This window comes from Hyla sarda, chromosome 2 (genome assembly GCF_029499605.1).
Source record: "Hyla sarda isolate aHylSar1 chromosome 2, aHylSar1.hap1, whole genome shotgun sequence".
In the NCBI taxonomy this organism is placed as follows: Eukaryota; Metazoa; Chordata; class Amphibia; order Anura; family Hylidae; genus Hyla; species Hyla sarda.
In genome coordinates this window covers 419,480,606-419,503,510 of record NC_079190.1, presented here as the reverse complement: position 1 = coordinate 419,503,510, position 22,905 = coordinate 419,480,606, and positions in this window count along the sequence as shown.

The following is a 22,905-nucleotide window of genomic DNA, read 5'->3' as shown; positions in this document are numbered from 1 at the left end:
ATGTATGTATATGCATGTAGTAGCTCCCTGTACTGTAGGGAGGTGCTACCAGGCAGCCAGTCAGTGCATGCACTTCAGTAATACAAAGGTTCTACCAGTGAAATGCCCTTTCTGATTGGTCACTTCTTCCAGCCATTGACATGTTTCACAGATCTGGACTGTCTGTAGCATTGTATGTTGTGTATGGTTTTAGGCAATGGTCCATAAAAGACAATTATACATTGAAAATATTGTAACCTGAGGCTATTGCAAGTTAATGGACAGCTGTACCGATAAAATATTAATTGGATCCAGGACATTCATATTTTCCAGGATGACCATTGTATATTGAAACTATTGAAGTATGAGACCAGAACTCTATGGAAAACTTAATTGGTCCTAAAGTTTCTAAAATGTCAACCTAAAATAAGAAAAATGAAGATGAAAAAAAAAAAAACTGACAAAAAAATAATACAGATAAAGAAAGTCCTTGCGTAAAAAATTCAGAAATAGCAGCTATAAATCATTTTATACATAGTGTGTAGGTGTTTCTTCAGGGTTCTGTATAACTATTGGAAGGATTAAGATTTTTAATAGAAGTAATTTACAAATCTGTTTAACTTTCCGGAGCCAGTTGATATATATAAAAAAAAGTTTTGGCCTAGAATACCCCTTTAATAATAGGGGTTTTACCAATAAAATGCCGACCTATTTGGTAAGATCTTTCATCCTTTTATACAAGCTATGGATCCGGACTGTTGTAGGTTGAGTATGGTTTCAAGTTACAATTATCCAGAAAATGATATGTTAAATTGTATTGTATGTTAAATATATTGTAACCTGAGGCCATTACAGCTTGAGGGATCAATGTATAGATGACAAGAACAATACACAAGGATGCAATAGTAGATGGATACTTTCATTTGCAAGGGCTTAACAAGTAATTCCTTCTTCTGGGTGTGCAGTATATGGCAGACACAATTGCAAAACAGCGCAATACAAATGTAACCGCATCTTGCTATTTACCTTGGCTGAATTGCATGCAAGGCTCCTCCTCTCCACTACAGAATCTGGACCTGCAGGCAGCTACAACTTCAGATGCACCTCGTAGGGGCCACACACGTACTGTCCCTTTAAGGGTTTGTGCGCACCTCTGGTTCCTCTCCCTCTCCAATCCCTACCAGGCACCACCTATATAAGGGCGCTCTTTCCTTCTTGTGGTGCCTGAGCAATATTGTAGTTTTCTGCAAGCAAAGGTGTCATCTGCTGTGTGCCTTTTCCTAACCAGCTTCTGCTCCTGACTTCATCTCTGCCTGATCCCTCTGCTCCTGCTTAGCCTCTCCTGTTTTTAAATCAGACTGTTTGACTACATCTCTTTCTGCCAGCAAGCTTGTTCCACCCAGATGCACCTGAGCTATTCAGCTCTGCTGTTTTAACAGCATCAACTCTCCTAAGCACCTGACCTGCTGTGTCTGACTCTGCCTGCTGTGATCTCCCATCTCCAGTGTCAGCTCACTCTCATCTGCCTGTGTCCCTGGAGCCTTGCTCCGGGGCGTTCCGGCCTGCTCGACCAGCTGCTACATACCTGCACCACTATTGTGGTAGCGACCGGCTTCCGCATCCTGGAGCGGGAGGAAGGGTAAAAACCGGGGGAACACTTAGACTCCGCTCTCAAGTGGCACCGCGGATCCACACCCGTTGGGGAGTTACAACAAACTAAAAATATGCTGGAATGCACTTTTTTATGTCAGCTTAGCCATATATATCACAAAGTTCATATACATACACATATTAGGCAACACGATAATCACCCAAGGTCGCAATCTGTGGCAGTATTTTCATGAATAGACAACTTGCTCATTCACAGTTCAGTGATCCAAAGTGCAATGGGAAACACTCTCTTTAAACTGAGAATGTAATGGTGTGAGTACACGTCTTTTGCCTCTGTGCCTGTCCTTAGAGTGTGGAAACTGAGACATTCACATGGAAGAGGAAAAGACTGGTTAAAAAATGCCATAAACAAGTTACATGGCCAGAATAGTGTACGTACACTATATCTGTCCTCACTGTCATATTCGAGGCCTGATGTGCTGGTGCTCATGTAGCTACATTTTAAATTGTAAAGACAAAACATCTCCAGTTTTCCAATTTATGTTTTGTCTACCGCTGACAGAATACATTACTGGAGGGGTTTCTAAAGTAAATCTTTTTTGGATATCTTCCACTGCGTCTTTCTCATAACCGAAGTATAATATCCATTGTTACCCATGGAAAGATGTGGCAAAAGGATTTGTAGAGATACATCTTATTGTTCATTATTGGGCAGAACATCAAGAATTTAACATATACTAAGATCTCCTAATGTATTTCTTTCAAGGAAAACAATTTTCCTAAAAAAATCTACTGTTAACATCTGAAATAGATCTAATGAATGGCACATTCTTGGCTTAGATAAAAAGTAAGCTTATTAGCAATCAGGAGAACATTGTTTGATTATTCCCAAGCGAAGCATTGTAGAGCTGTCATGCATTGTGTTCCGATTGCAGTGCTTTTCCTGTATATAACGATATTGTCGGTAGACATGTACATCTAAAAGCTGACATAACTGTGAGGGGATCATAAAAAATAAATCTGTGTCAGTGTGTTCAATTTTCTCTGTGCTTACTCTATTATTGATTCCGTTGCTCCATATTGCCATGTCTTTTAGGCAAGTGTTGGTTGATCAATTGTCTGTCAGGAGGCTCTTTGGGAATGCATATTTTTTTTCTTATTAAGATTGCTTGGAAACTTTATACGATTCGAAGGATCAAAAAAAACTATAATTTAACCTGTGGTAAAATTTAAGTTTTTCAATATTTTAATATATAGTAACCTGAAAAAAGTGTAAAAATCCACAGCTCATTTCTGTTAATACAGCACTGAAGATATAACACATACCAATGGGAATGTAGCAAAATATCCTAAACTATACAATTATTCAACATAAGCATGAACACTAAAATATCAGGTGAAGTAAAAAAGGACAGACCGCCATTCTGGAATTCAAGAACACTTCAAATATTCATAATTCTATAGAAAAAAAAAAATAATAATTAAGAAAAATACTGCCTGCTCCAACTAGTCTGCCTTTATATTATTTTCTTTTAATTTTTGTATCTATATATATAAAACTCAACGGGGGATATTTATCAAAGTTGTCTATATCCCACATCAATATAGACCAAACTACAGGCTTTTGATAAATTCTGTGCACAGACTTCGGGATCTATGCTTTAGTCTATATTTAAACCTGCTCCAACATGGTCTGACATTTCAGCGTACTTTCAGCCTATGCTACTTGTCGCTGAAAAGGCGCTTTTGATAAATTCAGCACCAATGCATTTTCCAATGTATTTCCGTCTAAAATAGACTTGCATGCATCATGTTCTAAAAATCCTCTACAGCAAAAGTCGCAAAAAAGTCGCACATATTTAGACTGCGACTTTCTGTGCGACAAATGTAGACAGGAAAAACCAGTCTAAATCCTTTGATAAATCTCCCCCAATGTGTGTATGTGTGTGTGTATGTATGTATTTATGTGTGTGTGTATGTGTGTGTGTATGTTCCAGCATCACGTCCAAACGGCTAAAGATATTAACATGAAACTTGGCACACATGTTACTTATATGTCAACAACAGACATAGAATAGGTAATTTAACCCTTACTCACCCCCATTTGCCAGGGTCAGGGTTTTTGTTTAAAGTCCCATACAAGTCTATGGAAAATATATGTTACTGCATAACTTGCAACAGGCTGGAGATATTTCGATAATACTTGGTCACATGTTGCTTATATGTCCACTTAAAATATAGGATAGTTAATTTAACCCTTAACTACCCCCATTTGTGCGGGTTGGGGTTTTCGTTTAAAGTTTCATGCAAATCAATGGGAAATGTATGTTCCCAAATAACTTCCGTACGGCTGGAGATATTTCAATACCTGGTACACATATTACGGGTCGGGATATGAGGACGGGATAGGAGGTCGGGATAGGAGGTCGATATAGGAGGACAGGATAGGAGGTCGGGATAGGAGGATGGAATAGGAGGACAGAATAGGAGGACGGAATAGGAGGACAGAATAGGAGGACGGAAAAGGAGGACAGAATAGGAGGACGGAAAAGGAGGACAGAATAGGAGGACAGAATAGGAGGACGGGATTGGAGGACGGGATAGGAGGACGGGATAGGAGGTCGAGATAGGAGGACGGGATACGAGGTCGGGATAGGAGGTCGGGATAGGAGGACGGGATAGGAGGACGGGATAGGGGGTTGGGATAGGAGGTCGGCATATGAGGTCGGGATAGGAGGTCGAGATAGAAGTTCGAGATAGGAGGGCAGGATAGGAGGTCGGGATAGGAGGTCGTGATAGGAGGTCGAGATTTGAGGACAGGATAGGAAGTTGGCATAGGAGGTCTAGATAGGAGGATGGAATAGGAGGACGGGATAGGAGGATGGGATAGAAAGTCGGAATAGGAGGTCGAGATAGCAGGTCAGGATAGGAGGACAGGATAGGAGGACGGGATAGGAGGTCGGGATAGGAGGGCGGGATATGAGGTCGGGATATGGGGTTGGGATATGACAACAATATATGAGGACGGGATATGAAGTCAAAAGCTTCCTCTGTTGATTTTCCTGCCCAACAAGGATTAGGAAGGAGAAATATATGTATATATTAATTTACATTAATATTCCTGCACTTGGAAGGTATCGGTCCTCCTTGTAAAGAGCCATATGGTATATGAAAAAAGTATTCAAAATAGCTGTCCTCCGCAAAGAGGGAAACTATGACTCTAGTGCCAGCTATAGGGACTGATCCTGTAGGTGAATGTCTGACCGTTTAAAAAGTCTTGAAAAATCGCTAGGAATATAAGCAGATGTCTTCATTGTCTTGTAGGATCGCTATAGGAATAGCTATAGGATAGCTATAGGTAGCTATGGTGTCCATTTTAGGACATCGTCAGTCATCATCCACAAACAGTGTCCCGCCTCCTCCCTCACACCAATCTCCATCCTCCCTGAGCCTAAGCTCCCTCTTACATCATCCAAAACTCTCTCATCCCTCAGACGATTCTTCCTCAGACCTCAGATGAAACTTCCTGCCGTATAGCAGAGCTGACAGACCCCGTATAGTAGAGCTTTGTAGTACACAGTGTCAGCTCTGCTATACAGGCTCAGCTATACATACTGTTCAGTGTTGGCTCTGCTATATAGGCTCTGTAGCACATGTTGTGCATTTGCACAGTTTCGGCAGGAAGTTTTTCGTCCGAGGGAGAATCGTCTGAGGGAGTTTCGGATGAGGGAGTTTCGGATGACGGAGGAGGGAGAAATGAGTTTTGGATGATGGAGGAGGGAGTTATGGCTGATGACTGATGGAGATTGGTGTGAGGGAGGGGGCGGGACGGTGTTTTGTCTGATGGGGGACGGAGTTGCGGCTGATGTCTGACGATGTCCTAAAATGGACACCGTAGGTAGCACTAAAGAAACTGTTTTTTTTCCTTCCACAGGAGAACTAATTTGCATGCTTATTCTGTATATATAATTTGCCTTGAATGTCCTTAACATTACCACATTTTTCAAGAAAGTCAATTGAGAAGCATATCATGTTACCAACAATATTAACCCCTTCCTGTATTTCATTTTATGATAATCTTGGAAGTGCGGTGGGGTGATATGAACAGGGTGCAGCAGCTGAACCACATGCGGCAATATCAGAGGTATATACAGCTGACACTTGCAAGGCACACAGAAAACAATTGTTCCCCTAATGCATTAAGCTGAAGCATGCATGCATGGCCATGTCTCTATTCTTTCCCAATGTGGCTTCAAAACACAGTTGAGCGCAGAAGTGTGGAGCAACAATAAAACAGTTGTGGACGTTTAAAGGTAAATGAATGCCCAGGTACAAATATAATATTGTATCGAACTAACTTCCTCTTTTGAACCCACTGAACATACACTGCTCAAAAAAAATGGGGGGAACACTTAAACAACACAATGTAACACCAAGTCAATCATACTTCTGTGAAATCACACTGTCCACTCAGGAAGCAACACTGATTGACAATCAATTTCACATGCTGTTGTGTAAATGGAACAGACAACAGGTGGAAATTATAGGCAATTAGCAAGACACCCCCAATAAAGGAGTGGTTCTGCAGGTGGTGACCACAAATCACTTCTCAGTTCCTATGCTTCCTGGTTGATGTTTTGGTCACTTATGCTGGCGGTGCTTTCACTCTAGTGGTAGCATGAGGTGGAGTCTACAACCCACACAAGTGGCTGAGGTAGTACAGCTCATCCAGGATGGCACATCAATGCGATCTGTGGCAAGAAGGTTTACTGTATCTGTCAGCGTAGTGTCCAGAACGTGGAGGTGCTACCAGGAGACAGGCCAGTACATCAGGAGATGTGGAGGAGGCCATAGGAGGTCAACAACCCAGCAGCAAGACTGCTACCTCCGCTTTTGTGCAGGCCACAAATGTGCATGTGTCAACTCAGATGGTCAGAAACAGACTCCATGAGGGTGGTATGAAGGCCCGATGTCCACAGGTGGGGGTTTTGCTTACAGCCCAACACAGTGCAGGATGTTTGGTACTTGCCAGAGAACACCAAGATAGGCAAATTCGTCACTGGCATCCTGTGCTCTTCACAGACGAAAGCAGGTTCACACTGAGCACATGTGACAGATGTAACAGAGTCTGGAGACACCGTGGAGAACATTCTGCTGCCTGCAACATCCTCCAGCATGACCGGTTTGGTGGTAGGACAGTAATGGTGTGGGGTGGCATTTCTTTGGGGGCCGCACAGCCCCCCATGTGCTTGCCAGAAGTAGCCTGATTGCCATTAGGTACTGAGATGAAATCCTTATCCTCATACGATTAGTTCATTCATTCAGATTTAGGATGTGTTATCTTAGTGTTCCCTTTTTTTGCAAGACAATGCTAGACCTCATGTGGCTGGAGTGTGTCAGTGGTTCCTGCAAGAGGAAGGCATTGATGCTATGGACTGGCCTGCCCATTCCCCATACCTGAATCTGATTGAGCACATCTGGGACATCATGTCTCGCTCCATCCACCAACGTCATGTTGCACCACAGACTGTCCAGGAGTTGGCGGATGCTTGAGTCCAGGTCTCGGAGGACATCCCTCAGGAGACCATCTCATCAGGAGCATGCCCAGGCGTTGTAGGGAGGCTATACGGGCACGTGGAGGCCACACACACTACTGAGCCTCATTTTGACTTGTTTTAAGGACATTAAATCAAAGTTGGATCAGCCTGTAGTGTGGTTTTCCACTTTGATTTTCAGTGTGACTCCATATCCAGACTGTATTCTATGGAGAAAAAGATAGAGCAGAGCTCCTCATAATGGCAAAACGTTTGGAACAATGTAAATATGTATATGGTGAGGCTGTAAAACAAGTAAGTAGTCTCGCTCACCTTGTACTGTTGTGTATATAGACACAACAGCAATAAGCGTGTGGTTTAAAGTGATGGTGGAGCAGCTTCCTGGAATCGGCAGCAGGTTAACCTGTCCGAGGTATTTGATGCAAGTGCTGGTGCTAGGCAGGAAAGGTACCAGGTTCTGTAGCGCAATCCACCACTCAGGCAACTTCTTGGGATAAAAAGTTCAATTTATTTAGCCAAAAACATAACGCGTTGCGAAGGTTTAGACCCTCTTCATCAGATGTACAGTTGCCTGTACATCTGATGAAGAGGGTCTAAACCTTCGCAACGCGTTATGTTTTTGGCTAAATAAATTGAACTTTTTATCCCAAGAAGTTGCCTGAGTGGTGGATTGCGCTACAGAACCTGGTACCTTTCCTGCCTAGCACCAGCACTTGCATCCATATCCAGACGTCATGGGTTGATAATTTTGATTTCTATTGACCATTTTTGTGTGATTTTGTTGTCAGCACATTCAACTACGTAAAGACGAAAGTATTTCATACGATTACTTCATTCATTCAGATCTAGGATGTGTTATCTTAGTGTTCCCTTTATTTTTCTGAGCAGTGTATATAACTGAAATAACATCCACCTGTGAACTAGACTAATTCTAAAAATGGAAAGCAAATTTATAAGTAGTCATCATTCAGCAATAAAGAAAGTAAAAACTATAGCTAAGTCCTTCCTTCTGATTTAGGAGGATAATGCTAATATATGGCTTACAACATGTTCCAGGTATGAGCGCACCTACAACTGTTGCAGCCATAATATCTATTTTAGGCTTAATGGCCCATTGAAGTACTAACAATTTTAATTTTTGAGACATTATGTTCTCCATCCCCCAACAAACATCACTGATACACAGTACATTTTTTCTAACTGAACCCATTGTAAACTATTTGTACTCTATTGGTAAGGGTTAGACCAAAGCAGAAAGGGTGCACACCAATAGGAAATATCTAGAACCTCTGATAATGGAGGATGCATGCTTTCAATATACCTATACAAGGAATTTTGACACAATACTTGACTCGTAGTCAAGAAGTACCAAACAAAGTAGGTCTAAATTTAAAGAGCAACAAGGTCATCTGGTAGTAAGATATTCTCTGTAGCTGGGCATATAGTCCCAGATGTTCCACAGGATCATGTCAGAAACGTGAGACTTAACTTCCTCGATAAATTTCATACTTCTACAACTATACAACATGTTAATCTTTACAATTTTCCCTGACAAATATTTCATCTGCCACAAGATTAGTATAAATGAAATGACCTAAAATGTTGCCTATTCCAAGAATGTGATATGAATAAGATTCCACTTTGTAGGGAGAATTACAGCACAAAGCTCCCGACAAGATGAAAAGGAAAGTTATGAGTCATTGTTGAGTGAGGAGACACGTCTTATAGCCAATGTGCACTTTATCAGCGTGTCACTCACTGTAAAGAATTTCAAAGAAAACACAGCTGACATATTTCTTAGTGTCCTACAAAAACGACAGCGTGATAAAGACCCTTACCGAGACAATAGCCTTTCTATTATAAAGGACTCTGTTCTTTTGCCACATAAAGTCCCTATCATCTACATTGCTGAGAGATGCAAGTTATCTGAAAGTACTTGGAAATGTCAGGGAAAATAAGAGTGTTATAAGATTGTTGTTAATTCAGTAAAATGAGATAAGTGCCTAAAGGATTATTCCAACTAACATGTGTTTCTTAGCACCTTCTTCACTAGACTAGTAGAGGCATGAGAATTTCCATTTTATGTTACCGTCCTGTTATATTAGTGACCAATATACCAAATATACTGTACTATTAAGAGAGATATAGACCTGTCCCCAGAAGTCAGTAAGCAGTGCACTGTTCAAACAATTCAATGAGGCCCAGGAAGGACAACCTACTAAACCGTTATTGGATAGTCATTTAGCTTTTTAAGGACTTTTATACCAAATACAGAGTCATCTACCTATTCCAGTATAATATTAAAAATACATTTTATTAACTAATTCAGAAAAAACAAAACAAAACAAAAAACAACACATAACCAGTGCAACAGAGAAATTGAAATGGTTTTGTGTGTACACAATCACAATTAGTCTTAGGATATAGTAGCCTCAATATTATTGCACTATGGGTTAGGATGATTTAAACATAAAGTACCGTATTTATTGGGGTATAACACGCACCGGCCTATAACACGCACCCTCATTTTTCCAATGAAATTTTGGTTAAAAAGTTTTTTTACCAAAATATTCTTGGAAAAATTAGGGTGCATGTGTGTAGGTGTACCTCGATAAACTTTTTCTGGCGGCTTCTGCAGTTCAATGATTTAAAGCAAGCACTTTAAATTATTGACGTGCAGTGGCTTCTGTGGGGCCAGAGTGCCGCTGCTCGATTCCCTCCCCGTCCCCGGTTTTATAGTTAAATATCCCGCCGCCGCCACGGCAAAATTCCCTCCCACTCCCATGTTTTATAGTTAAATATCCCGCCGCCACGGCACAATTCCCTCCCCGTCCCCGGTTTTATAGTTACATGTGCCCTGGGGACTGCGGTCCTTCATGCTCCGGCGGTCTCCTGATCTGTCACTGTGCGCCGCGCACTGACTGACGAGTGATGTCGTGTTGAGGACGTCACTCGTCATTACGCAGCGCACAGTGCCAGATCAGGAGACCGCAGGAGCATGAAGGACCGCAGTCCCCAGGGCACATGTAACTATAAAACCGGGGACGGGGATGGAATTGGGCAGTGGCGGTGGCGGGATATTTAACTATAAAATGGGGACGCGGAGGGAATTGGGCAATGGAGGCGGCGGGATATTTAACTAGAAAACCAGGAACGGGGAGGGAATTGGGCAATGGAGGCGGGATATTTAACTATAAAACCGGGGACGGGGAGGGAATCGGGCATATAACTATAAAACCGGAGACGGGGAGGGAATCGGGCAGTGGCGGTGGGACTCTGGCCAGGCAGAAGCTGCTGCAGTTCAATGATTTAAAGTGCCCGCTTTAAATCATTGAACTGCAGTGGCTTTTGCGTGGTCACAAACAATCTATTGGCGTATAACACGCAGATAGACTTTAGGCTAAAATTTTTAGCATAAAAAATGCATGTTATACGCCGATAAATACGGTATTGTAGTTACCTAAATATTAGTGTTATAAACAACAGACAATAAAGTGCTAACAAACAGTGTTCTCCATCCAAGAGATAGCAACCAATTGTCCTATGTAGAAACAGGAAAAGCCATTATTGTAAGTGGTCCCTCAGGACCTAACACCAGCCGTTTCGCATGGTATTGCGTGCTTCTTCGGCCTTAAGGCCGGAAGAAGCATGCAATACCGTGCGAAACGGCTGCCGTTGCCCCCCAAGCGCTTCGGTGTCACCCATGGACGTTGCCCAGACCTTGAGCCTCTTGGATTGAAGACGCCTATTATGCGGTGAGTGCACATACTCGCTCTTTTGCTGTATTATGTTCAGTTTCTGTACACTGGATACGTTGCAACCCGCAGGCGTCTGGATTATTGGGCCGAACGTTTTAGTACACACCCACAATAGTGAAGGTGTTTTTTTGGCTCCATATGCTGGTGTGCCTCCCCCTATCTTCTTGTTAAGTGAGATAAAGGGACCAGCCCATTCCCCAAGTAAATTAATTATGTCATTTATATACAAGAAAATGTGCTGAAAACTCAATGTGAAGTGCATTTATTTTAACATGCTACCTACACTTAAAGGGTTACTCTGGTGGAAAACTTTTTTTTTTTTTTTTTTTTAAATCAATTGGTGCCAGAAAGTTAAACAGATTTGTAAATTACTTCTATTTAAAAAAATCTTAATGCTTCCAGTACTTATTGGCTGCTGAATACTACAGAAGAATTTAATTTCTTTTTGGAACACAGAGCTCTCTACTGAATCATGAGCACAGTGCTCTCTGCTGACATCTCTGTCCATTTTAAGAACTGTCCAGAGTAGGAGAAAATCCCAATAGCAAACATATTCTGCTCTGGACAGTTCCTAGAGAGCACTGTGCTTGTGATGTCAGCAAAGAGCACTGTGTTCCAAAAATAAAATAATTTCCTCTGTAGTATTCAGCAGCTAATAAGTCCTGGAAGGATTACGATTTTTTAATAGAAGTCATTTACAAATCTGTTTAACTTTCTGGCACCAGTTGATTTAAAAAAAAAAAAAAAAAGTTTTCCACTGGAGTACCCCTTTAACGACAATGGACGTAAATGGACGTCATGGTGACGTGGTACTTAGCTCACCATGACATACATTTACGCGCCACCATGATCGTGAGCACCGGGCCGATGCTCACGTCATGCCCGGCAGGTCCCGGCTGCTATCAGCAGCTATCAGGTAATGGCGGACATTCGCGATTGCTCGGATGTCCACCATTAACCCCTCAGATGCCGTGATTAATACAGATCCCGGCATCTGCAGCAGTGCGGTACTTTGAATGGATGGTCGGATCGCCCGCAGTGCTGCCGCGGGAATACGGTCATCCAGCATCACCTGGCTCCAGCCGTCTCCCGGGGTCTTCTGCTCCGGTCTGAGATCGAGCAGACCAGAGCAGAAGATGACCGATAATACTGAGCAGTGCTGTGTCCTATACATAGCACTGAACAGTATTACCAATCAACTGATTGCTATGAATAGTCCCCCTATGGAGACATAAAAAGTGTAAAAAAAAAAAGTTAAAATGTTAAATAAAAAAGGTAAAAAAATTTGAAAAATCCCCTCCCAAAAAGCGTAAAAAAAATAAGACGCATATTTGGTATCGCCGCGTGCGTAAAAGTCTGAACTATCATCCCGTATGGTGGACGGCGTAAAAGTAAAAAGATTTTTAAAAAGTCCAAAATTGATGCTTTTTTGTTACATTTTATTCCAAAAAAAATAAAAAAATAAAAATTAATAAAAAGTAAAATCTAAGCAAAAGTGGTATTGATAAAAACTACAGATCATGTCGCAAAAAATGAGCCCTCATACTGCCCCATATACGGAAAAATGAGAAAGTTATAGGTGGTCAAAATAGGGCAATTTCAAACACACTAATTTTGTTAAAATGGTTTGAGATTTTTTTTAAGCGGTACAATTATAGACTAGCATATAACATGGGTATCATTTAATCGTATTGACCCACAGAATAAAGAAAACATGTCATTTTTACCTGAAAATGTACAGCGTGAAAAGAAAACCTTCAAAAATTTACTAAATAGCGGTTTTCTTTTCAATTTTCCCACGTAAATAATATTTGTTTGCTTGCGCCGTACATTTTATGGTAAAATAAGGGATGTTATTACAAAGTACAATTAGTGACGTAAAAACAAGCCCTCATATGGGTCTGTGGATGGAAATATAAGAGAGTTATGATTTTTAGAAGGCGAGGAGGAAAAAACGAAAATGCTAAAATAAAATTGGCCTGATCCTTAAAGGGGTTCTCCGGTGCTTAGACATGTTATCCCCTATCCAAAGGATAGGGGATAAGATGCCTGATCGCGGGAGTCCAGCCACTGGGGACCCCCGTGATCTTACACGCAGCACCCCGTTTATAATAAGTCCCCTGAGCGTGTTCGCTCCGGGTCTGATTACCACCGACCACAGGGCCGACGGCGTGGGACGTCACACCTCTGCCCCCTTGTGACGTCACGCTATGCCCCTCAATGCAAGCCTACGGGAGGGGGCGTGACAGCTATCACGCCCCTTCCCATAGGCTTGCATTGAGGGGCGGAGCGTGACGTCACACGGGGGCAGAGGCGTGACGTCACAAGCCGTCGGCCCTGTGGTCGCCGGTAATCAGACCCGGAGCGAACACGCTCCGGGGACTGATTATAAATGGGGTGCTGCGTGTAAGATCACGGGGGTCCCCAGCGGCAGGACCCCTGCGATCAGGCATCTTATCCCCTATCCTTTGGATAGGGGATAAGATGTCTAAACGCCGGAGTACCCCTTTAAGGCCAAAATGGGCCTGGTCCTTAAGGGGTTAAAGGCAGTCTTTCATGGTCAAATCCTTAGCTGGCCAGTAGTGATTTCAAGAACATAAAATTTTCGGTTTGCAAACCGCGAACGCGAACTTCCGCAAAAGTTTGCGAACCGGTGAACCGCCATTGTCTTCAATAGGCAGGCGAATTTTAAAACCCACAGGGACTCTTTCTGGCCACAATAGTGATTTAAAAGTTGTTTCAAGGGGACTAATACCTGGACTGTGGCATGCCGGAGGGCAATCCATGGCAAAACTCCCATGGAAAATTACATAGTTGATGCAGAGTCTGGTTTTAATCCATAAAGGGCATAAATGACCTATTATTCCTAAATGGTTTGGAATAACATGCTTTAGCCCCCTTTAGGCATCACATAGTCAGATTCCCCCCTTTAGACAGCACATAGATTCCCCCATATTAGGCAGCACATAGCACATAGATTCCCTGATATTAGGCAGCACATAGTTAGAGCCCCCCTTTAGGCAGCACATAGTGGGATTTGAACCCAAGGCCCCAGCTCTGCAAGTCAGCAGTGCTAACCTCTGAGCCACCATGCTACCCTTAGCATACATCTAATATGCACGGTTGCTAAAATGGACAGAGATGTCAGCAGAGAGTACCAGAAAAATTAGGCATGTACACATGGCTCAACAATTTGGTATTGTTGCAGCCGCAGCTGTAGCAGCGCCCAGAAAAATGGCGGCAGCATAAAAAGTGCAGCACCGAAAAGGCCAGAAAAATTAGGCATGTACACATGGCTGAAAAATAAGAACAAGCGCATATCCAAGAGTCCAGAATACTCTATAATGCAGGACAGAGAAACACACAAAGAAATTCTTTTCTAAATAAAATTTTTCATCAAATAAAGAAACAGTTCTTCCCTCTCTGTATTTTATTTTTGAAAATTTAAGTTTAAAAATCACACGCAACAAGCGTTCCTTGGTGTAATGGTTAGTACTCTGGAAAATTCAAGTTTAAATTATCAGAAAGTCCAGAAGACTCTATAATGCAGGACGGAGAAACAGACAAAGAAATTATTTTCTAAATAAAATTTTTCATCAAATCAAGATGAAAGCAGCGGCCAGAAAAATTGCAGCAGCAGAAAAAGTGCAGCACCAGAGGCCAGAAAAATTAGGCATGTACACATGGCTGAAATATAAGAACAAGCACATATCCAAGAGTCCAGAAGACTCTATAATGCAGGACGGAGAAACAGACAAAGAAATTCTTTTCTAAATAAAAATTTTCATTAAATAAAGAAACAGAGTTCTTCCCTCTCTGTATTTTACTTTTGAAAATGTAAGTAAAAAAATCACACGCAACAAGCGTTCCTTTGTGTAATGGTTAGCACTCTTGAAAATTCAAGTTTAAAGGGTAGCTCCCACCATCCTATTTACTTTTATTTTTTTGCTAACCCGTCCCCCCCCCTCCCGCTACGGCAATAGCCCGTTCCCTCCTCCGCCCCCCCCCTGCCCCGCCTACACTGTTCCCTCATTACACTTGCAGTTACTGCAGAGTCCGGCAGCGGGCGTGCAGGGACAGCGGCGGCAAAGAGGCGGCGGCGATGTGCGGGAGGAGTGGCCTCCCAGCCAGTGGCCGGGGAGCCAATGCGCTCACTCCCGCCTGTCTGATTGACAGGCAGGGAGCGAGTGCAGCCTAACTGAAAAAGGACTGATTGCCACTCCAAAATCAGTCCTTTTTCAGTAGCCAGTTTTTAAATGTAAATTAAACCTTTTTAATGAAAAAAAATAAAAAATAAAAGTATATTAGAGATATGTTGTAGTACATAAGTACTACAACATATCAAAAAATAAAGTTGGTGACAGTGCCCATTTAAATTATCATAAAGTCCAGAAGACTCTATAATGCAGGAGCGCTGGTGAGGTGTGACTCTCCGCTTTGAGGCAAGTCAACCCAAGATGGCGTGACACTACCGTATCCGTTATGTGGAATAGCACCTGTGGAGCTGGGGGGGGGGGGGGTGCCGGTGATGTGGAGCAAGACGCAGCAGTGGACTCGGCCAAGGATGTTATGGAAGAGGATGGAGTAGGAGGAGTAGAGGAGGTGCAGCAGGCCTGCCTGCAAGTCGTGGCGGTGTCACCACACCAACTCCTCTGCAGAGCTACGCATTCCATGCTTGGCAGCCGTCACCCGGTTTACCCAATGCGCAGTGTAGGTGATATACCTGCCCTGACCATGCTTTGCAGACCAGGTATCAGTGGTCAGATGGACCCTTGCCCCTACACTGTGTGCCAGACATGCCATAATTTCCTTTTGCACAATGGAGTAAAGGTTGGGGATTGCCTTTTGTGCCAAAAAATTTCGGCCAGGTACCTTCCACTGCGGTGTCCCAATGGCTACAAATTTTTTAAAGGCCTCAGACTCCAGTAGCTTGCATGGTAAAAGCTGGGGGGGGCTAGCAGTTTCGACAAGCCAGCTGTCAGATGCCGGGCTAGGGGGTGACTTTGAGACATTGTCTTCTTGCGCTCAAACATCTCCTTGACAGACACCTGACTGTGAGCAGATGAGCAGGAACTGCTCAAGGCGAGAGACGGGGAGGCGGATGGTTGAGAGGGGGCAAGGAGGGCAGCAGTGGTTGACCTGGCTGAAGATGCTGGACCAGGAGGAGGATGGCGGCTTTGACTTTGTGTGCTGCTTGTACTGACGTGTTAATCCCATAGGAGTTTGTGATGTGATATCATGTGCCTTCGCAAAGCAATTGTGCCTAGGTGGGTGTTGGACTTCCCACGACTCAGTTTCTTCTGGCACATTTTGCAAATGGCCTCACTGTTGTCAGAGGCAGACACACACAAAAAATGCCACACTGCTGAGCTCTGCGATGATGGCATTCTGGTGGTGGCAACAGCATGCGTTGATTGGCGTCCCGTCTGGCTGACCCCGGGTGCCGATGCATGCTGTCTGACTGTGCCACTAGCTCCTTGCGAAGATCTCCCCCTGCTTCCAACTCGTCTCCTCCTCCTCTCTGTCTCCCCATCTGAACTTTCCCCCTCTTCTTCTCTTCTAGCGGGCACCCACGTGGCATCCACGGACACATCGTCATCATCAACACCTTCACCGCTATCTGACACCTCAAGAAAGGAAGCAGCAGCAGGTACAACATCATCATCACACCGTACGTCCATGTGTGTAATGCTGCCTGACTGAGACATATCCCTATTAACTACATCCTCTGGCAATAATGGTTGCACATCACTCATGTCTTCAAACTGATGTGTAAATAACTCCTCTGACGGATCAAGTAAAGCTGCTGTGGTGCTAGTGTTGGTGATGACGGCAGGCGGGCAAGTGGTAGCATGAGAGGTGCCAGAAGCTAAGCTAGAGGAGGAGAAGGACGGTGCGTCAAGGTTCCGAGCGGAAGCTTTAGTAGTAGATTGGGTGTCTTGTGATAGCCAGTCAACTAAGTCCTCAGAACTTTGGGGGTTCAGGGTACGTGGCCTCTGAACACTGGCCTTTCTAGGGCCAAAGGGAATCCCAGCACCACGACGGCCCCTGCGGGGTGGCCTTCCTCTGCCTGTCATTTTTTTGTTTAAATTTGCACAAGTATCACACCTAATGTGATTTGCTCTAGGGTGACACAATTTGCCCTGCAGGCAAGAAAAATGGCAACTGTGACGTGAACTAACAGTGACGAGTGATTTTATTTTACAGCCAAAAAAGGTCTTTTTTTTTAATTTGCACAACTGTCACACCTAATGTGATTTGCACTAGGGTGACACAATTTGCCCTGCAGGCAAAAAAAAATGGCGACTGTGACGTGAAATGACAGTGACGACTGATTATATTTAACAGCCAAAAAAGGTATTTTTTTTAATTTGCACAACTGTCACACCTAATGTGATTTGCACTAGGGTGACACAATTTGCCCTGCATGCAAAAAAAATGGCAACTGTGACGTGAACTAACAGTGACGACTGATTTTATTTAACAGCCAAAAAAGTTATTTTTTTTTATTTGCACAACTGTCACACCTAATGTGATTTGCACTAGTGTGACAATGAGCAAAAAAACTTGCCAGCGGAGTTCCCCTTTTATGCAGTGGTCCCCAACCAGGGTGCCTCCAGCTGTTGCAAAACACACGGACTGATATATTTCAGCCCTTTGAATACTGTAGTAGTTAGTTGCTTTAAAGAAAAAAAAGCTTGCCAGCGGAGTTCCCCTTTTATGCAGTGGTCCCCAACCAGGGTGCCTCCAGCTGTTGCAAAACACATGGACTGATATATTTCAGCCCTTTGAATACTGTAGTAGTTAGTTGCTTTAAAGAAAAAAAGCTTGCTAGCGGAGTTCCCCTTTTATGCAATGGTCCCCAACCAGGGTGCCTCCAGCTGTTGTAAAACACACAGACTGATATATTTCAGCCCTTTGAATACTGTAGTAGTTAGTTGCTTTAAAGAAAAAAAGCTTGCCAGCGGAGTTCCCCTTTTAAGCAGTGGTCCTCAACCAGGGTGCCTACAGCTGTGGCAAAACACACGGACTGATATCTTTCAGCTCTTTGAATACTGTAGTAGTTAGTTGCTTGAAGGAACTTAGGTTTGATTCTGGAGTACCCCTTTTAACCAGCGGTTCCCTCCCAACCAGGGTGCCTCCAGCTGTTGCAAGACTAACGGACTGATATCTTTCAGCCCTTTGAATACTGTAGTAGTTAGTTGCTTGAAGGAACTTAAGTTTGATTCTGGAGTACTCCTTTTAACCAGCGGTTCCCTCCCAACCAGGACTGATATCTTTCAGCACTAAAAAGGGCTTTTTTGGGTGCTGTCCTTAAAGCAGATGTTACACTAGTGCTTTAGGAGTAAACTGGACCCTGAATACACCACCTAGCAGCAACCTAGCTATTGCTTTCCCTATACAGCAGGAGCAGCTTCTCTAACCCTCCACTTCCTAAGCCTGCAGCATGCTGAATGAGGGTAAAATGGCGTCCGTGAAAGAGGTAGGAGGGTCTGGAAGGGAGGGACTGCTGCTGATTGGCTGTAGTGTTTCTGCTGACTCTGACTCACAGGGTCAAAAGTTTACTACAATGTTAAAGTATAGGGGGCGGATCGAACTTCACATATGTTCACCCGGCGATGCGAACGCGAACATGCGAAATTCGCCGGGAACTGTTCGCCGGCGAACAATTTGCGACATCTCTACTGGCCAGACATTGCTACATTTTACCATCAACTACTGTTGAGTTCCTTTGCTGTGAGAATGGTTTATACATGTGTCTTGCTTTCACTGACTAAGCAAAGTCACTCAAGCAGATAGAAGAGGTGTGAGAGATGTGCTGAGCGAATCCTTCTCCTGCCTGCGTTCCAGCTGTGTTATCCCATGTTCCAGAAAATGCTCCTGATGAATTCTCTGACATTATTTCTTTATCAGGCCAGACTTTTGCTTTATAAGCATTTTGCTTTGTCATGCATGTATTAGACCTCAGCATATTTCAGCAGATGACCCATTAGACTTGGCAGATGTGATCTCAGCTTGCACTAAACATTGCAATGTTTATCATTTTAATGATATTGAAACAATATAATAGTGATAATATAATAAAGAGAAAAACAAAGCTAGTAGAATTTCATGTTTTCTGTGTGATGTTATGAAAGGTCTAAAATGATATTTTGTTGACAAACTATAATATGGATGGTAAGACATGCTGAGGCATGACAGTGTTTGCATTTATTTTGTGTATACAAGGCAAGTTTAGTACTTTTATTACAAGTTTTAGAATTATACATTTGCATGCTTTACATTGTTGCCGCTGGTCAAATTTTTTTTAATCTTGTGCAATATGCAACTGCAAGGCACGGTACATGTAACAAAAGATATCAGGGATCACTGGGCTGCTGGTATGCTAGAAAGAATAGAAAGACAGAGGATGTTACATTATGTATGATGATACATACAAAGGAATTAAGTTATTTCTTAGGGCATATATCACACGTGGCATATATGCTGCTTATGTTATATGTTCATTTATGCTCTGTACCTTGTGGCAGACTGACTAGGTAACCCTGACACCCCAATGGGAGACCCTCAAACCTAGCCCTCATGTAGTGTAGGGGAGAGTGTAGAAGGTGACGGACAGTGTGTTCCAGCTAGCAAACTGAGAAGTCTTGGGAGAAATCTACAAAATTCCACAGCCACGCCAAATCTTAGGAAAAGACCCTGGCGCACAGGTGAATTGTCAAAGCTTGGCAGTAAGCAAAGCTCTTGGAAAAAATCTCATTTTAAGCCAGCCAGTCAAGATAAGTCTTCTAAATCAACGTGTGCTGCTACTAATCTTAAAGCTGCATTCAAAACCAACTACAACTCTCAGCAAGGCAACAGGCTCCCCAGGTTCCACTCTTGCCATCCCTCTACGCAAGAGACTGTATTGTTTGATATCTGCTACATCCAGCAAAGTAAAGAGACACTTATCCATAACCCGGCAAGTGTATTTATTAGCCTGCACCTGGCCCAGGAGAAAGCTGTCATATCCTTAGACCGTGTAGGGTAACGGTGCCCTGGCATCATGAAGTGATACATCTAACCACCCCGAGTTACGTACCACAATCATTCTAACTCCCTGCGGCTGCAACACATATGCATTAAATACACATGAATCAAATATGCAGGACATACGCAAGATTTGACCCTGCCCTTAAAGGTTTTTACAATGTATAATGTCAAACATTACATCATAAAGGGAGTTAATTTCATAATGTGTTTCAAACATGGGATGTAACAACCTGGGACTTACAGCAGCTGCACAGTGTTGATACTTGCACCAGATGGCAAAGGAAAACATACCCATACAAGAACTGTTTCCTTCAGGATTCGAGCGCACATGATAACGGCATAATGGTTTATGATGCCATTGTGGGTATCAGACATTGAAACTTGAGCTGGAAACTTGTAGCTGAAACATAGTATGGATATGTACTGGACTTGTTTTAGACTAAGTGTGGCTCTGGGCAATACTGAAAAAGAGGCCCGCAAGTCACATGACCAAAGATCACCTAAAATGGGTTATGCTGCAAACTGCAAGTGGCTGGTACTGCGACCTGACAAAAGTGATGATTCCATCCAGAACCGATTTCTGGCTATGACGATTTGGGGGTCACAACGTAACCCCATTCACATGCATTAGCTGACATTCTGCACAATTCAGGGAGCAGAACATGGTGATCTCTGACTGTGCCACCAATGTCGCAGGCAAAGTTGCTATATAGCCCTAGTCCTATAGAGTCAACGTTTGTTCTTTATAAAGTAATTTGCCCACATAAAACAGTGATCTTCTCAGTGCTGCTTATCTGTAATAGTGGCATTTTATTCCTCTTACAGTAATAGTTATTCTCTTAATGTCCACTCTTTAATAATGCCCACCTTTGTGCTCCCTATAAAGTAATAATGTCTCGTCTATGCCCATTACAGTGCAAGAAAGCTTTATGCCTCTCACAGTACAAAGTCCTCTATACCTGACACCCCTTTATGTCTGTATTCACAATAGGAAAAAGTTGTTCTCTTCTCTGTACTTCTACATCCAGCCAAGACAGATATGATGATGTCTCCTAATTCTTTCAGGGCATGCATGTAGTAGCCATCAAATGTCCTTTTAGGATTGGTGGGTTTTGAGGCATGTGGCACCAAGATATGTTTTGGACCTAAATTGCAACATAACACCTTCTACAGAAAGTCAGCAACCAGCTTTGAATATGGAAGTATGTCTTGTTTAATGGTGTTTATGCATGTAGCTGAAGTTTTTCTTAAAGAGATAGCCCACTTTGGACATTCCCTACTTGTTAGAATGGTCTCTTGGCAATAATCAGATCCCCAAATAACCCCCTGTGTTTGGGTATGTTCACACTACTGAATCCCCACATAGAATTCTACTTAAAGTTTCTGCAGCACTAATCTAACATTGGTATGAATGGGTCTTTTAGTTGACCCATTCACATTGTGGAATTTCAGCGGTGGAAAATTCCGCTAAAGAAATTCCCTCACTGAATAAACAAACATGTTCAGATATGCACAGACTGCATTCCCACCAATGGAGATGGCACGGGTCTGCTCTGTCCTAGCGCCGATTCTTTTTGTTGGCAGCCGCTTAGACGGAATATCTCAGAGCGGAGATTTTTTAGTGTGAAGATACCCTTCAGCTGTTTGCTGTGGAGAGACCTGTCAGTAAATGTTCACTTTCTTTGCAGCGCCACCACAGGACAGTAAAAGCATTACACCGTACATATTCAAATCAATTTATGCAGAACAAATCCTTCAGAGCAAGAAGGGCTCTTAGTAGCCATTGCCTATCGCCTACAGTTGGGGATCTTGAACATATAGTAGCTATTCCATTATATTCGCTGAGAATTTCCCCAAAAACAATATGAATATAGTTTTATACACTGGACAACCTGTTGAAGCGTTTTCAGCTTTTATGTACATGTGGCATGTATTATACTGTATAATGATATATATACTGATGAAATATGATGAAATAAAATTAATGGATGTCTCAAGCTAGAGGATACTACAATCTATCAAATCATTACTGGGGAAAAAAAAAGGAAAACTTATCACCTCGACTAATGCACGTAGGCAGAAATGCTGATAGCATATATCAATGATATGCACCTCCAGCCCTATTGTGAATGACACTCCAACAGCTCAATGGGCAGCTCTTCAGATTTTCAAGCAGATTTGGATGACTTTTTTGCATGCCAAATATGCACTAAAAAAACAAGGGGTAAAAATGTCCAGTGCCAACTGTTCGCAATTCTGTGCTATAGAAAAAAGGGTACTCCGGTGCTCCAGAACAAAATGTTCACAACGCTTGAAGCCGGAGCCTGTGATCGTGATGTCACGGCCACGCCCCTCGTGAGGTCAAGCCATGTCCCCTCCATTCATGTCTATGGGAGGGGGCGTGTCAGAAGACACGCCCCCTCCCATAGACATGAATGGAGGGAGCATGGTGTGACGTCACGCGGGGCATGGCGGTGACATCACGACCACTGCTGCAGGAGCCCGGTGTTTGTTTAGAACACGGGTGCTGCGGGAGATCACGGAGGGCCTCCGCAGTGGGACCCCCACGATCGGACATCGTGTCCCCTATCCTTCGGATAGGAAATAAGATGCCTAGCAGCGGAGTTCCTGTAAAATTAAATACATGCTTCATACAGCTGTAACATGCAATCTTTGTATCTGTATCATGGCTGCACTTGGTTGAAAAGTAGGTTGTATAATGACCTAAGTTCATTTCAGAGGTAAGTAGGAGATCTAGGAAGTTAGATATGGACAGTTCATTATGGCCACCTGAAAGTAGCCAAACCCTGCAAGGACAGGGATGGACATCCTATTCTGTGACTATGTTCAGGACTGGTGCAAGGATTTTTGCCACCCTAGATGAGAGCTAATTTTACCGCCCATTGACTCCGCCCTTTGACAGGCCCCACTTTACTACTGGGGTGACACACTGTAACAAACCTCCTCCT